This window comes from Urocitellus parryii, chromosome Y, assembly GCF_045843805.1.
Source record: "Urocitellus parryii isolate mUroPar1 chromosome Y, mUroPar1.hap1, whole genome shotgun sequence".
NCBI lineage: Eukaryota > Metazoa > Chordata > Mammalia > Rodentia > Sciuridae > Urocitellus > Urocitellus parryii.
The window spans coordinates 23,304,446-23,320,370 of record NC_135548.1 but is presented as its reverse complement, the minus strand read 5'-3'; the positions used below and the strand labels follow the sequence as shown (position 1 = coordinate 23,320,370).

Sequence of the window (15,925 nt, the reverse complement as noted above, 5' to 3'; positions counted from 1 at the left end):
TCCCCCAGGTGCTTGCTAATTGTTTTAGTGCGGCAGTTCACTGCAGTGCTCCGGGACAGAAGGCTCACTCCCAGGCCTTGGAACGTCTCAAGTTGCGCACCCCCTAGAGTGGCTCTCCAGCCCAGAGCCCTGGAGCGAAGGCCGGCTTCAGGATTTCCAGCAGTCTGTTCTTGTGGTCTGGCCGGGCAGGGTCATCTCGCTGGGAACTCCAAAATGTTAGACCAGGACGCAAGAAAAGACCACTGACTCCAATTAAAATCAAATTAAAGCAAGCTTATTATTTCGACCGGCCGGGCTGCCTTTCCCTCCCAAAACGGCGGGAACAAGACAGCCCCGAGGCTTCTTTGTGGCCCAGTTTTATAGCCCAAAAAGTTACACAAAAGGGGGGGGGTTACAGATAACAACACTCTGAGGAGCATAACACAAATTTACATTTTTGCTGGCCCCGGCATCAGAATTTATGGAGATCTTAGAGACTCAGAGAGGGTCATTGTCTGGCCAGGGAGGGCCAGAATTTATGAGGCGTCACTAAGGTTTAGGAAAGGGTTGTTATATGGTCAGGGAAAACCGGACCTGGGTGAGTTCAGGGCACGGGCAGGCATTCCAATCAGCTTTACAACATCAACTAATGGCCAGGCCATACAGACATCCTGATATTTTTACAGAAAACAGAAATGAATCCTTCATAACTGTGACAAGCTGGCTTCTAATCTAATGAGATAACTAGGCTAGGTATATCAGTTTCCTCACTTTAGAAAACACACAAACACCCTAGATAGTAGCTCAACACCAATAAATAATGTTAGCTCACTTATCATTGAATACAGCTTCAAATTCATCACTGAACACAACTTAGATATCAATATCTCCTGCTTTTTATCCTGCTCAGGTGGTACTTGTTTTGTATCCATGCAGGGACTCTGGACTTCCTGGGGCTGAGACCACTGTGTTTCTCTGTATTTCTTTCTATAGCTTTGCCCTGGTTTATGAATTTTTGTCAAGAATAGAGACTCTAAATTACTCTGCCTTCAATTAGAAATATATTTGGGTAAAATAAGACAGTAGATCATAAAAATCATTAATTCTGTGTTTCTTACTTACCATGTCAAATCTCTTCACAGTTTTGACCACTTCCATAGTGTTTTTACAAATCAAAACATTTAGGGCATTCATTAAAGATATTAAGAAAAGTGTCTGAATTGGTGTCATGACCCTGTTATTTAGTGTGATTTTCACCATGTACATGCAGTTCTCTGAGGTCTACATATAAAAGATGACCTGAAGGAGTTCTGAAAATAGAAGTTCTTACCTCTAGTTAGCTAAACAAATTTTAGAGCATGAGGGATGGTTTCTGTAAATAATGACCCAGATTCATTTAGATGATGGAGCTATTTTATCTAATACACAAGTGAGAAATAATGTAAACATAAAATGTTCATTTTAGTACTACTGTTAATGGAGAAGGAGGCCATAGCAGCTGTAGTATATTTTTTCTGGAAAGTATTGAAAACATCTGAAAGTACTTCTTGATGGAATTGAAAGACTAAAAAAATCTCAATTAGATTTTGTATTCAATGAATAATATGTGCAAAAGATATTAGTGTTAAAGATTGTTTCTGTAAGATGTGAAATCTTTATTTATTATAAGAATTCTCGGGACGTCGCGCACGGGATTCTGGGATGGGTAGTTCGCGTTCCCCCGTCCCTGGCATTCACCTGAAAAAGAAATAAGGATGCAAATTACATATCTGTGAATTTCATCAAAACCAAACAAGACGCAGGTCCTGGCTCAGGAAAGTGATGCAAATGCGTCGTTTTCAAATGAGGCGCCGACCTCGGGACAGGCGCCGCATAGACACCGAGTGGGGTCCTTGATTGGGCGGGGCTTGCTCGCGGTGGTTTGTGGCTCCTTCCTGTGTCGCTTCTCTCTTTCGCTCGGCCCTGTGGAGTCGACAAGATGGGCAAGTGTCGCGGTCTTCGTACTGCCAGGAAGCTCCGTAGTCACCGACGGGACCAAAAGTGGCATGATAAACAATACAAGAAGGCCCATTTGGGCACAGCCCTGAAGGCCAACCCTTTTGGAGGTGCTTCCCATGCAAAGGGAATTGTGCTGGAAAAAGTAGGGGTTGAAGCCAAACAGCCAAATTTTGCCATCAGGAAGTGTGTCAGGGTCCAGCTGATCAAGAATGGCAAGAAAATCACTGCTTTTGTACCCAATGATGGTTGCCTGAACTTTATTGAGGAAAATGATGAAGTTCTAGTTGCTGGATTTGGTCGAAAAGGTCATGCTATTGGTGACATTCCTGGAGTCCGCTTCAAGGTTGTTAAAGTAGCCAATGTCTCCCTTTTGGCCCTATACAAAGGCAAGAAGGAAAGACCAAGATCATAAATTTTGCTGATGAAAACAATAGTAATAAATTTTCATATCCCCCCCCAAAAAAAAAGAATTCTCCCAAGTTAGAGTTATATACTAATAAATCACATATGAATAATTAACAATTCTGTACTGTGTTAAATTATGTCAATCATTTTCTAAATTCTTTCTTATGTTCACTTGCTTACTCCAACAATGCTATGAAAAAAATGATTATCATTATTCAATTTTATCCACAATGTTAATGAGATAAAATTAGTTACTCATAGGGAGAAAGATATATACTCATAAATTCCTGACAATTCTTATTTGCATCAATAAACAATGAGATTTGGGGCTCCTGATATGGTTTACCTAGAAGGCTATTATTTCCACAGGTCTAACATGGAAACCAACAGTCCTAATTAACCAATGTGTCTGTTCTGGAATCTGAACATGTAAATTCAGATAGAAAAGTGTCTTCCCTTGTAGAAAGCCTTCATGAAAAACAAATAAAGTCAAATAAATGATACCAATTAAATTAGATAATTTATAATATAAAAGAAAGCAAAGTTGTTACTACAAGTTTGCAACTCAGCTGAGATATACAAAATCATGATTTGGAGGAATAAGTGAAGCTGAGTGGAATTGTTTTTTTTTACTAATTTAATTAATTCAGTGCTGTCATGACAGCAGGGCTTCCTGAATTCTAGCCCAGTCCTCTGCCACTAGCCAAAACCCATACCTTGACTTGACATTGAAGAGGGAAATCACTGCCTGTCCAATTGAAATAAAAATATCTAAGTAAAATGTTCTAGTGACTTTAAAGGGTGAGATGAAGACAGGAAACATGTTAATAAAAATGTTAGTAATGTCAAATGCTCCAGATTTTTTTTTTCTAAAAACAAATCATTTGCTCCAACATCGCCATGAAGATGAGCCAATGTTTCAGTTATATTGCCATAAGAAATGATGCCTTCTATACCCAAACTTACTTTAGAATCACAGCAAACAAATTTCTGCTTTGCCTCCATATTCCCTATGTCCTTTTTTGCTACAAGGCCAGGCTCAGCGACCTCCCCACACACATCCTCATGCTCCTAACAATAGGGCTTTTTGTATTTAAAGATACTTGGGAAGTACAGGACATTCCAGGTGACTTCAAATGCAAAGCACTTGTCTTTGTATCCTCTACATGCTTCAGGCTATCACCATCAGACCCACTTTCTCAGTTTGGCCCTATCACCATCAGACCCACTTTCTCAGCTTGGCCGACTTCAAGTTTAAATCCATAAACACCATCCTGTGGTTAATTGTTTCCTTATGGATCCTCACCATGTCCACTTATAACCACCTCCTTTTCTATATTGTAGCCACACCCAATAAGATCCAGCCTGGTATTCTCTTTTTCAATGATTAATGTACTTTTCTACCATGAATTACATCCACAGAAGCCTCTATCTTATTATGATGTTTTTAAGAGTTATTTTCTTTGTGGACCTTATGGTTCTTTCCAGTGGATACATGATATTTCTCTTATAGAGGCATAAACAATTATGCATGTCCCTTCATAGCTCTAGGTTTTCTCTAAGCAGCTCCTCAGAAAAAATAAATAGCTACTCTAACCATCCTGCTGTTCATTAGCTGTTTTGACATCCTGTACTGTACATATAGAATCATGCCATTGTTCATAAGAATGATGTGGAGAAATGACCCCATCTTTGTGAGCATCCACAATTTTGTCACCAATGGCGATGGCATGCTCAGTCATGTAGTGCTGATCAATGCAGACACTCAAATAATAAAAGTTTCTCAAACCAAATGGAGAAACAAGTCAGCTTCTGTTACAATTGATCTAAAGCACCTTTTCTATTCTCATTAAAACAATTTTATCATATATATATATGATAAAATTATATATATATCCCTAAATGAAAAATATTTATTAAGTACTTTCATAGGCTTCCACTTTTTTGTAAGTAATCTACATCACTAATAAGGACATGTGTACAATTTTACCATATATCTATATCCGTGTCTTGATTTGCATATATGAATTTTTACAGTTTTTTTTTTAATTTTATATTTCAGACATTAATACTTTTTTCCCTATGTTTTACATCTTTAAATTATTCTTAAATAAAGGTCTACTTCAGGTAGAACTTTTTGTCTATAGTCATTTCACAATTTATTGTAGCAACCAGGCATCTGGAGCACACCTGTAGGTCAAGCTACTCAGCAGCCTGAGGCAGGAACACTGTAAGTTTGAGGTCACTCTGGGTAATTTAGCAAGACCCTGTCCCAAAGGAAAAACAAAAAAAGGCTGGGGATGCAGTTCTGTGTTCAACCCACTTTAAATTTATTTTCTTGTACAAAAAATAATGATTATAAATAATAAAAAATTTTATATCAGATCACAGTAAACTCTATGGCTTTGAAGGGCCTTGTGAGTTATTTCTTCCTTTGTCTTCATCTTGTTTGTGCCTTTATTCAGTTTCTACTTATTTTTTATGTGACACCAGTATGCTATAGTTGTTTTCTTTCTTCCTAATTTCAATTTCTTATTAATTCTTTTAGTGAAGTCCTATTTAAAGTACACTGTCATTTTTATTTTCAAAAAGTTGCTACATAGTGCCCTCTCTCTAAAAATATTTCAGCAGTAATGTGTGCATGTGCCCCACCTATATCCTCAGTTGACTTGAGAAGCTAGATCAGCAGAATTGTAAGTTGGTGGCCAACCCTCAAAATTTTGAGAGACTCTTTCTCAGGTAAAAAAAAAAACAATGGGGAATATTCAGAAGTAAAGTGTCCCTGAGACCACATCCCTATAGCCTTGTTTTCTGGTAGTAGGACTTGGAGACATAACCTGCCTGAAACATGCTAAGCATGTACTTTGCCACTCAGTTACATCCTCAGCTCCCTATGTAGCAAATAAAGAAATTGAGACAAGAGTGAGATATCACATTAAGCCCACCAGGACAGCTCAATTTAAGAAACAAATACAAAAATAAAATAAAATAATAGCAGTTGGTGATAATTTAAAGAAATTGGCATTCCAATAAATTTCTGGGAAATGTAATATGGCATACAGTGTATACAGTATACAGTGTATACTGAAACTTTCAATGTTTCAGTAATTCACCATATAATTATCACATGACCTACCGAGTCTACTCTCAGTTATATACCTAAATGCCCTGAAAATGTACATACAAACACTTGCATATGATGTTTATGGCAGCACCATTTATGGTAGCCAAAAGTGAGAACAATCCAAATCCTTGAACCAAAGAGTGTTTTCTCAAGATGTGCTATGCATATGTGTATATGCCATGTAAACTAAGCAATGTTGATACATGCTACAACATAGATAAATCTCAAAAACATTAAACTCAGTAAACAAAGCCGTGTGAAAAAAAATAATATATATATATATATATATATATATATATATATATATATATATATATATATATATAGCATAATTTCATTCAAGTGAACTATCAAGGATATGTAAACTCACAGACCCAAATGAAGTGCTGGTTTCCAGGCCTGCGAGGGCAGGAAGAAAAGTGTTTACTTAATGGATACATGGTTTGTTGTAGTGAAGAAAAAATTAGGAAGAAGATAAAAGTATTCAATGGCAATAATATGAATCACTATTATCAGACTATAAACTCAAAATCAAAGAAACAAATAAACAACAACAACAAAAAGCCCAGAAAATAGTGACAGAAAAAAAAGTCTACTTAATTGTAGAGAATACCAGCTCTTGGTGAAATAAAGGCCCTGGGAATCTATACATTGCCTTATGTATTCTGTATCTCTGACTTAAATCTTGGCTGGTAACTCCAGGAATTTGAAGCCTACTGTATATCAAGACCTATTCCAGTTTCTTTAAATAATCCTTACCTTTCTCTAAGATCTGACATTATGCTCAGAGACATTCTCACTTTTTATATTAATTTACTATCAGTGATTGACCTATGGTTGCTTAACTAATAAGACAATCCAGAGCTCTTTATATTTTTCCCATTGATACGGCCTCTTGATAAGTTGTTCAGGGACTCACAAAGCTGCTGAGGCTGGCCTTGAACTTATCATTCTCCTGCCTCAGCCTCCTGAGCCACCTGAATTACAGTCCTGTGCCACCATGATAGGCAGAGTCATGCTTTTACTGATGACTAAATTAGGGAAGATTTTCCAAAGTTCACCCTCTATGGAGACCAGGGATATGAGTACTTGTATAAATTCCAAATTATTCTTTCTTCTATGATGATAAAAATTTTGTTCTGGGTTGTTTCTATATAAAGGAGGAAGAAAGAGGCAGGATTTCCAAAGGACACAAGGAACTCGTTGGATGTGATGTCAATGTTTACTGTCTTGATTGTGGTGATGGTTTTATGCAGATATAAATATACAAAAACTCAATGTATTGATAATTCAATGTATGTAGTTTATTGTATGTCATTTTTACTTATTTTTTTAATTAATGAAAGACCTGAGGAGATATACCAACAAATATAGATGGCAAATAAGAACAGGAAAACATGTTAAACATCATGGATCACACTGGATTGCAAGTAATGCACCCATAAGCATGGCTGAAATTCCAAAATCTGACAATACAAACTGCTGGGCAAAGGAAGAGGAACAAGAGCAACTCTTATTTATGGCTAAGGGAATCACAAAATTGTACAGCCAACCTGGAAAGAGAGTTTGGCAATTGCTTTAAGCTATATTCTTACCATATATCTACAGACATCATACTAGGAATTTATTTATTGGAGTTGAAAGCTGGAGTCCACACAAAATTCTGCATGCAAAGGTTGATGATTTTTTTTTGATTGGGAATGTGGCTCATTGGTAGAGCACTTGCCAAGCAAGCATGAGAACTCAGGTTTCATCCTCAGTTATACACACACACACACACACACACACACACACACACACACAGTGTAATTTATTTATTGATATTTTGCAAGAACATAAAGCAATAAAGTTATCCTTCAGTAATTGTTTATATATTATTAATCAAAAAATGAACTCATCAATGAATTGAAACATAATTGAGCCAGAAAACATTAATAAGCAAACAAACATGGAAAGATGAGCAGGCATTTTAAACACACCTTGTTTAGGAAAACAGCTGGGAAAAAATGCCACATCAGTTATATACAGCCATTAGTAGGAGAATGACTTTAAGTTTGAAAATATGGGCAGATTTTGTAAAGAAGAAACAATACACTGGGTGTTTAAGTGCTTCAATGAATAAGATGTAAGAGGAGTCACATAAGGAATGTCATATAACAAATATTCGACTATCATACTAACACAAGTTTTCCAATTTTTCTTAAACTTGTTTATGGGAGACAGTTTTTTTTTTTTTTTTTTTTTTACATTTTCATTGGTAATGGATATTCTAACTGCAATGTGACAGGTTGAATTTGGTATGTTCTGAATTTTATAGGATCTGATTTCAATCAAGGTCTTGTGGATGGAGGAAAAAAATGTAAACTCTTACAATACAACATTTGAATAAAATAAAATTAAAAAAAAAAAACTTTGAAATGGGCATGTTGGGATTATTTTCCTAGAAGATTCCTATATCTTTTTAAAAAATATTTTTAGTTGTAGATGGACACACAACACTTTTATCTTATGTGGTTCTGCAGATTTAACCCAGTGCCTCACACTTGCTAGACAACCACTTTACAACTGATCGACCACCCCAGCCTAATATTACTCTTTCTGCCTATACAAACATGAAATCCACAGTTTCTGGTATATAATTTTATTGTAAGCAAAAGTATTTCAGATACTGTAGATCCAAGCCAAATAAGACACCATCTTTAATTTTAAGAAGTCTGTGGGAAAGATTAAAAATCAAACAAACACTGGCCATTAAATAATATAACTTATGATACAAAGGAAAACATAGTGTATACAGGCTCAAAGACAAGGGTAAGATCTGAGCAATTTCGCGATATAAACGGGAGTAAACAAAAATATTCATCTGAAGAATAAGGGATGTTTGAGTTAAAATTTATTATTTGTTTATTTTTTTAAATTTTGTTTTTGGGGATGCAGCAAGGGCTTTCTTTGTGGTAGGCCAGCGAAGAAAGAGCTCCACACCAGATCTTTACTTGAAATTAATATAAAAAATATGACACTGATTTATATACAATTTTTTCTGTTGTTTTGGTAAATGATAATTATAAAGATTATGGAGAGTAATAGATTGACTGAAAGAATGTTCATAAAAATCCTGTTGTGATAAAAGGATCCTGTTTTTCTTCCAAGAATACCCATTAATATGAACAAATATTTCAGTTTTATTTCCATAAGAATTACTTTTTATCCACAAGCTGGCACTGAAATCTCAGGAGACATATTCCTGCTTTGTCTTTACATTGCCACTGTCTTTGTAGGGCCAAGCCCAGGCTTACTGACTTCCCAATAACTACATGGGTCTAACACACATCTTTATGATCCTCACCATGAGACTTTTGGTATCGACAAATTTTGGGGAAGAGTAGGACAGTCCATGTGAGTTCAAATGCAAAGTGTTTGTTTTCCTGGCCAAGGTCATGAAGGAACTCTCCACCTGCACCATCTACAAGTTGGGTGTGCTTTAGGCCATCACCATCAGCCTCAGTGGCTTCTCATGGGCCTGCTTCAAATTAAAAATCACAAATATCAACCCATGGCTAATTATTTTCTTATTGATCGTCACCATGTCCCCTATACCAATGAAACAATTGGAAGCCACACAAAATTCTGTTAAGAATATAAAATGGTATAGCAGGTATAGGAAAGAATTTGGTGATTACTAAAATTTTAAATATAGAATTACCACATGACCTACCAATTTCTTTTCTACCTGTATTTCCAAATAAACTGAACACAGATATTCAAACACCAAATAAAATTTAGCTTGGTCTTCTATTTCTCACTCACCACTATTCATTTCTGCTCATGAGCTAAAAGCACAGGAGCCTCTTTTCTTGAACTGATGGCATTCAGTGGTCTCTAGTTTTGAGACTGTGTGGTTCTTTCAAGCAGCTACGTAATAATTTTCTTTCAGAGACTTAAACAAAAATCATGTTTCTTCTAAGCTTCAGATTTTCTCCATGAAGCTCCCCATAAAAAAAAAAGAGCCACTCACACCATTCTGCTGCTCATCATCTGCTTTGATATCCAGTATTATTTGGACTTCATTATTTCACTATTAATAGGCATAGTGTGGACAAGTTTTCTCATCCTGACATGTCTTCAAAAGGCTTGTGATCAGGGCTGGGGATGTGGCTCAAGTGGTAGCGTGCTCGCCTGGCATGCGTGCAGCCCGGGTTAGATCCTCAGCACCAAATACAAACAAAGATGTTGTGTCCGCTGAAAACCAAAAAAAAAAAAAAAAAAATGTATATTAAAAAATTCTCTCTCTCTCTCTCTCTCTCTCTCTCTCTCTCTCTCTCTCTCTCCCTCTCTTTAAAAAAAAGGCTTGTAATCAATTATGATGGCATGCTCACTCTTTTGGTGTTGATCAATGCTGACACTTAAATAATAAAACTATGCAAGTGTGGAGGAGGAAAAAAGTTCAGCTTCTGACAAAGTGGAGGAAAGAAGCTCAGCTTCTGACAAAACAAATTTGTCACTCTTATTAAAATAATATTCTCTATTTCAGAACATTTTACCTCTGATGAAAATCAATAAAGTAGGATTAAATTTTCTACTAGATCAAAGATATCTAAATAGCTAGCAAATAGCTTCTGGATTTTTTTTCTGTATCTGGATCAGTTTTTCAACATTTGCTTTAATTTTCACTATATCTGACACCATTAGAATATCATAAATTTTTATAATTTTTATTCACTTTGTATCTTAGACATTTATATTGAGTCTATTTTTTGTCTTCTTGCATTACAGTTCCTGATATTTTTTTCAGTGAAATTCTATTAGAGGATTATTGATGCTTTTCTGTTTTTTTTTTTCTTTTTTGTCTATTAATATATGCATGCTCATATGAAAACTATTCAAGAGTCTGCAGGAGTATTGCAAGTTTGTGGAAACCTTGGGTGACTTAGTGACATCCTGTGAACAAAACAGGTAGGAGATGTATCTCATTCTTGGACCACTTTAGTGTTCACTTTCCTTTACCAAAACTAGTACAACAACAACCTGAACAACAGAAATCCAACAAATACCATGAAAGAGTACTCCATGAAAAAGAGAATGCCTTCACTTTTTAAAAAAATAGAAGTGTTGGGCACCATATGAGAATTCAACTCAATAACACCAATAAAGAAAAAGTCTTGAAAACACTGAAGTCTATAGAATTATAGTTAGAGATGACCAAAAGAATTGGAAGCTACACACACTTCTGTTAAAAATATAAATGGTAGAGTAGGTATAGAAAAGGATTTGATGATTGCTAAAATTTTAAACATAGAATTACCACATAACTTACCAATTTTATTCTTAGCTATATTTCCAAATGAACTTAAAACACACATTCAAACACTTGAACATGAATATCAATGGCATCACCCTTTACACTAGGAGATATATGAAAATCCAAATTTTCATCAGAAATAGTAAACAAATGTGTCTATGTATTTATATGTATCCATGTCTGAGTAAGCACATGCACATATAGATATATTCATACAAACAAATCATATCTATATATAGCATCTATATATATGTTTGAATATTACTCTGCAATAAAAATGAAGTACTGATACAGGCTACCATGTAGACAAATATAAAAAATATTAAGAAAGTAAGCAAAATCAGACATGATATTTAACCTGTGTTATAACTATATTTATATCAAATATCCAAAAATTGGAATTCATTGAGTTAGAAAGGAGAGAGTAAGTTGCCAGGGGCTTGGAAGCCATTTAAGTGAGTGGTTGTTTAACAGATTACATGGCTTATTTTCAGTAATTAAAATGTCTAAAACAAGGTAATTCTTGTAATTATACCACAACATTTTAAATGACACTACATAATTTATTTTTGATGGGCACTTTTATGAGAATTCAACTCAATAACACCAATAAGGAAAAAGTCTTGAAAACACTTAGGTCTATAGAATTATAGCTAGAGATGACAGAAATGAACTATGGAATTGAACATAACTTTCTTATCTTTGTATTGAACACATTACAAGAGTAACTGCATCATGTAGAGCCACAAAAATAGAATCCTAAATACAATGAGTTATACTCTTTGTATGTATAATATCCCAAAATATATTCTACATCATGCATATCTAAAAGGAACAAATAAATTAAAATTAAAAAAAAGAAACTATGGAGTTATAGTCTCCCACATGTACTATGTATCACCAAGATAAAGTGTGAATGGTAACACTAGATACCAGAATTCAAGAGCCTTCTCTGTGTCAGGCAGTACTCTTGATTCATTATTTACTTTGTCCATATCTTTCCAGTATCTTGCGTCCTGATTGGAAGGCTTCTGATCTTACAGATGAGTACACTAAGTTTGAGGTCACCATCACTGCAGACTAAGTCTCTGACAATTAATTTGTGTCATTTCCAATTTACTGAATCATGTATCAAAATTAAAAGTCAGTCTCCCCCCCCCAACTCCACCTGTAGGAGGAGGAAGCAAGAGGTATAAATTACAACAGGGCAACAAAGCCATCTTCATAAACTATTAATGTTTAAAGCTTGATTGTGGTCATTGTTACACTGATAAATATATATGTCCAAACATGAAAAAGTATGAATGATATATGTGTATAGTTTATTGTATTTCAGTATTACCCTAATACAATTGTTTTAAATTTAAATGAAAGAAATACATATATTCCTCAGAAAAACAAGTATATATTTGGAAAGCATAGAAAAAAGATGCTAAACATTATATGTTATCAAGAAATTACAAATTAAACACACCTATAAAAATTTACAGAATTTTAAACCTGACAATATCAAGAGATGGCAAAGATGGGGCACAAGAATAACTCTTATAAATTGCTGTAGGAATAGCAAAATTGAACAGCCACTCTGAAAGACAGTTTGGTAGCTTCTTAAAAATTAAATATAGACTTAGTATGGCCCACTAATTGTACTTCTCAGGTTATTTCAATGAAATTGAAAGCTACGTCCACAGAAAACCCACATACAAATGTGCACAGAATCTTCATTCATGATTGCTAAGAGCAGGAAGCAGCTAAGAGAGACTTCAGTAGCTATTTACCTCTCATTAATGTAAATATATGAAACATCCATACACTGGAGGGTCATTCAAAATTTTTTTTTAAATGAAATTTGCTATTAAACATGAAAACACATGGAGGCATCATAGATAAATATTGTTGGAAAAGAATATATTGTCTGAAATGCACATTTTTTGTGATTCCAAATTTGTGACATGCTGGTTCCTAGAATGGGAAAGAGAAAATCCTCCATGATTGGCATCTACAGTTCATGTTTTTTCCACAGTTCTTAAACTACCTGCTCATGGCTAAGCTGGACTGTACAGAAGCTGAAGAAATTATCTTCAAGCACAGATTGGTTCATAATGACAATGTATATCTGCTAAGTATTCGGTATGATGAGGGTGAGAGAATGAGAAGATGGACTACAATGGGAAGGGGTAATTGGAAGGAAAACTGGCTCCCTCAGGAAGAAGGTGCTTTAAACTGTCTTCATTCCCAAATGAGAAAAATCATTAGTAAAATTTGTTCCTTCTTTTCTCTCTTCTCTACTTTCTTCCTTCTTCATTTCATTGGTTATTTTCTTCTTATCTCTCACTCTCCATTTCTTCCATGATTTCTGTCTAAGAGAAGATGTCTCAGTTCACTCTTCATATTTACTTGTGAGAAACTAGTAATTTGGAAAATAAAGCTCTATGGGAGGCATATCCATTTATATTGGGTGTCATTACACTGAATTGTTTTCAATTGAAAAACCTGAAAAATATATTTTAAGAGTATAAACACTCACATAAAACATTAGTGTGTATTATTTATTTGTTTATTTATTTCCTTATACAACAAGCTATACATATCCCGGGTCTAGTGAGAGGCCCTACATTGTTTTGCTAGGAAGAGAACCAGAAAAAAAAAGACAACATCAATAAAAACCAAATTATTATTATCACATTACTGACTTTTCTATAATAAAAGAAGTTAATAATAATTTAGAGAAAGTTACTTTATCTCTTCCTGAAAAATATTTAAACTTTCAAAGGTATTTTCACTGATTTTTTACCCAAAGATCAAAGGATAATTTTATTCACTGAAAACTTTAAAGGAAAAATGTTTTCCAAAGGCAATTTGAATTCACTCAATCAATGAAAATGGACTTTGGGTGTTCAGGAAATGTATGCATTTTCTATAGAAATTTTTGTAATTTTAAAGGAGAAAAGTAATTGGATCATCAAAGTACAGCTTTACCCTAAATATCTGAATTCACATATTGATGTCAGAATGGTCAATCTTGGAAAAAAAAGAAATTTTTTTGAAGAAGATTCAAAGCCCTGGGTGCCTACTTCTTTTAACCCATGAGTCTTTCAGGCACTGAGTGACTATGAAGACAGATTTAGTGCAGTTAGGTAAATCCGATCTCATATCCAGTAAGATAAATAAAATGGAGGCCATCTTAGAGAATGGAGTTCAGGAAACCAGAGCAGCCCTTGGGGAAATTGAAATGTTAATGTCCTCTAAGCCTGGAGACCATCCTAAATAAATGTTAATGAAACAGCTCCCAGCAAACAGGGAAGTGCTAATCCCAAAGCTGCCCCAGGCCCTTTCTGCCCAGATTACTCCTCCAGCCCACCTATCTCCCACCTTTTGGGCCTTTCCTCCTGGGAAACAAAAGACATGAGTGTGGGAAAACTGAAAGAAGACTTTAGCAATAAAAAATGGAAGACCTCGTCCTCCTACGGATTCCGTCTTTTGGGTCCTCTTCTTTCTCTTGGGAGAAGTCTTTTCTGCTGTCCTTTAATAAAGCTTTACTTTTCACTCTACACTTGCCTCAGTGAGCTTCTCTAGTGTTATACTGCAGCATTGGGGAAGAAATGACTCCAGGTAAACAGTGGTAACAACTATTCTGTGAGAGGCACCAGAGTTAATGAACATTGCAGCATTATTCAAAGTGTAGCCTGAGAAGACTTTCTGTTTTTACTGAGTTTATTCATGGGAAATAGTCATTTTTTTCCCATTTTGGCCATAGATGTGTCAAAGACAGTTTAACAAGTTGAACTTGACAGTTCCTTCTACCCAGCCTGGTTCATTCATTTCCCTTGAAATGAAGAATTTTATTGAATTTATTAAAAATATGTTTGTAAACTATTTCCTTCTACTCTGTCCTCACCAGCAAGGGAAGTGATGATATTTGTTTACCTTTGTTGCTTTCTACAAAACATCTCTAGGCTTCACATCTGGGTTTCCTGCTAAATTCAGCATGATGTTTATGATATGTTCCTCTTATTTCCCTATTTCTTAACACTGTAATAGTATCTTATATTCTCCTGCTTTACAAACACCTAAGTATCTTAGTGTATTCACACACATGAAACATGTTGATTCCACTTTTCATGGAACTTACCTATTAATTCAGAAGTATTTCATAATCTTCATCCTTCTTTCCTATGAAGGTCTGTCACTTACTTTGACTGAGCCTCTTGTGTTTTATTTATTTCAAGGTTTTTACATTTATTTAAGGAGCATTATGTCAAAAGTACGAATAACATTAAATTCCATTAGAAATAAATTTGATAATATTGGAGAGTTAGAGTGTTAAAATATTTTATCTCATCATTCCATACTTCCATATAGAGACTCTGATAGAAATTACAGCTACTTTAAGTGTTTTATAGATCAAAAAAATTAAGATGTGAGCTAAAAATCTTGAATTAAGTACCCCAAATGGAGTCATGGCTGTGTTATTTAATGCAATTTTACCAAGTTACCATGAAACTCTGGACACACACACACACACACACACACACACACACATTTTAAAAAAAAGGAGTCTTGGAGGTATCAGTCCTCTCCTCAGGAAAGCAAAAAAAAAGGTTTTAAAAATATTGTTATTTGAGGATTAACATTTGTCAAAGCAGGCTAATGTTAGGGTAGTCATTTCTCCTCTAAAGTATGAAGTCTTGAATGTACTACATTAATTCTCCCAATCCAGGATTTGTCATAAGCCTAACAAGTAAGAAAAACCCAGTATCAGAGAAATTTTCAGCCCAGTTCTTTAAGAAGTTGAAAAAAGAATGAATACCAATTCTTGTAAAATTATTTTATAAAATAGAAAATAGCAAAAAACTTTCTAACCTCATTTTATGAAACTAATATCAACCGAATGCAAAAAACAGACAGACACATCGAGGAAAGAATATTTCAGGCCAGTATTCCTGATGAACAGAGATGTAATAATTATCAGTAAAATTATGACAAGCAGCATACAAAATCATATTAAAAAGATAGTGCAATCTGATCAGTGGGGTTTGTCCCAGGGATGCAGGGTTGGTTCGAAACATGAAAATCAATAAACATATTTTTAAAGTAAATAGATGTAAAGACAAGAATCA

The 15,925-nt window shown here is 34.8% G+C and overlaps 1 protein-coding gene and 1 pseudogene across 1 annotated transcript in view; one reads left to right on the top strand and one right to left on the bottom strand.

Moving 5' to 3' along the window:
- Positions 1-15,925, bottom strand: part of LOC144250980 (uncharacterized) — a 491,282-nt gene that overhangs the window by 163,732 nt on the left and 311,625 nt on the right. The window lies entirely within an intron of this gene.
- Positions 1,924-2,427, top strand: LOC144251083 (small ribosomal subunit protein uS12 pseudogene; annotated as a pseudogene).